The sequence below is a fragment of the Mus caroli genome, unplaced genomic scaffold, assembly GCF_978045245.1.
Source record: "Mus caroli unplaced genomic scaffold, Mus_caroli_1 scaffold_16, whole genome shotgun sequence".
Taxonomy (NCBI): domain Eukaryota; kingdom Metazoa; phylum Chordata; class Mammalia; order Rodentia; family Muridae; genus Mus; species Mus caroli.
Genome location: NW_028227271.1, coordinates 59,833,363 through 59,835,903, shown reverse-complemented (window position 1 = coordinate 59,835,903; position 2,541 = coordinate 59,833,363).

Genomic DNA, 2,541 nt, shown 5'->3' with positions numbered 1-2,541 from the left:
AGTCATTTACTGGCAGTAATGATAATTGTCTATGAGTGTTTTCTGATGGTAATTTTAATGGACTGTGAATTTTAAGATCTTTTTGTTCTTCCTACTTTACATTTGGTCATTCCCCTCAGCCCCCACACAAGATTTGGGTAATGGGCAAGACATAAAGTTACACATTTCAATAAGCAGTCTCCAATGAGGGGTCCTGAAGTGTTGGCATGTAAGATCACCAACAAGATTTAAAGTCTCCTCTTACAGGTATTTTACAAGTGAATTTGGATTGCAATATGCAATTTTGTTGTCATTTTAGGATTCTCATTGCTGTGATGAAATATGACCAAAGCATGTTCAGGAGGAGAGGGTTTATCTGGCTTCTGCTTTTATATCCATCGTCCATCACTGAAGGAAGTCAGGAGAGGAACTCAGTCCGGGAAGGAACCTAGAGGCAGGAGCTGATGCAGAGGCCATGTAGAAATGCTGCTTACTGGCAAACTTCAAGTGGCTTGCTCAGCCTGCTTCCATAGAAGCTAGAACCACCAGCCCAGAAGTAGCCCCACCCACAAGTGGATGAGCCTTCCCACATCAGTCACTAACAGAATGCCTCACAAGCTTGCCTACAGCCCTCTCTTATAGGGGCATTTTTCTCAATGAAATTGAGGCTTCTTTTCTGATGACTCTAGCCTGTAACATTTTGATATAAAACTAGCCAGTATGGTTGCTTTCCTTTTGTTCTCTGTTGTGAAACAAGTCCACAGCCACCAGGATTTCTGTAGAAACATGTGCCTCCTTTGGTTTTTCAATTTGGAAATGGTGAATTATATAAAAAAAAAATAATCATAAAAATGAAGATTATCATGGGGCATAATAAGTAATTTAAAACAAAGAGGTAAGTCATCACATTAAAAAATGCTCATATTAGGATTTTGGGAAATCAAAAATGGCAGAAATTATAATTATTGGAATTTGGATAATACTAGATTGGATTATAGATAGAATACCTGTTTCGGGGACTACAGGTGATTTATTTATTCATTTATTTATTTGATGTGTGGCGGTGTAGTTACTAAAAATGTTGCAGCTTTATGATAGTTGAATGGCTATTATCTATGATTGCTTGATATGTGCCTGACTGCACTGAAAGCATTGCAAGTATTAAATTCACTTAAGAGGAGACCAGATTAAATGATTCATGTTTACCTAGAACCAGAGAAATAATCCTAAATTTACTTTTTCCTCATTGTTAGGGTAAGCATACTAAACTGCTGTCTTGGATTAGAGGTACACACCAGTAATCTCAGAATGCTGTAGAAGCTGAGGCAGGAGGGGCTTAAGTTTCAGGATTGCAAGAACCTTTCTCAAAGAAAATAAAGCACAATAAATAGTAATAAAAATATGAAGCAGATTACAGTGAAGAGGGTGGGGGGTAGAATATTTCAGGTTAAATGGATAGACGAATCGTGGTGAGAGAACAAAGGCAGCCGAATCTTTAAAAAGGTATAGGAAGGAAAGGCTAGTTGAGCAAGAATTTGAAAAAACTGCTTTCAGCTTTTCGATATATCGTAAACACAAATATATGTACGCACACACACTTCCTTGCCAGCCACTTCCTAATAGTAGCTTCTTAAGAATTTTTAGTCCAACAGAACAATAAACTCGGATTTTTACAAGCACACAAGATAGGAAAAAAAAAACATGAAAAGAATATGCTTGTGTACATACATACATACATACATACATACGTATGTATAAACGTAGAAGTGAAACTGTCTAGAAGAACAAGAATCTATCAGAGGTGGGAGGAAAAAAGGGGGGTAGGAGGAAGCATCTGTTCACGTTACAATGTATCCTTAAATGAATGTATTTTTATGGAACAAAGTAACATGTACAACAAAAAAAGTAAAAACAAAAAGTCAATCCAACAGGAGAAAAATATCCGATTGCAAGAGAGAACCACAAAAAAGACAAGAGCTGGTTAAAAACGCTAGCCCCTAATGCAGGATATAAGGAGGGACGTAGAGGAAACACCCGCCTTACTTTCAGTTAAAAACTGGACTAAGATTTAAACAGAGCCAGATAAATTCTGGAAGAGACGTGTAAACGTCTCAGGTCCAGCAGTAATTGGGGTCTGTCCTAGTCACACCCAAATCATTCTGAGACAGAGGGGCTTGCTTCTCCAATGTTTCACAATCCAGATGCAGTTTCGCCTTGGCCCCATCTAGCAGACAGGTTTAAGGATGGAACAGGAGGCTTGGTCACAGTCGAGACACTCATCTACAAAGGAGGAAAGGAAAACAACTTGGCAGGAGCCCAGTGGATCCAGGACAAAAAACCAACAACACACTATTATTAACAAAAGGCCAAAGCAGTTGCACCGTCCCGACTAACCACGCCCCTATGCACTCATTGGCTTGCGCCTTGCACGTCAATGACGTATCTAGCCTCTATTGGGCCAGAAGTACGAGAGGCAGAGTGCGGAAGCCAGAGCCTGGAGACAGGGTCTGGGCGGGGAAACGGGCGGGGTCAGGGCGGAGCTAAGGCGGGGTCCGGGCGGGT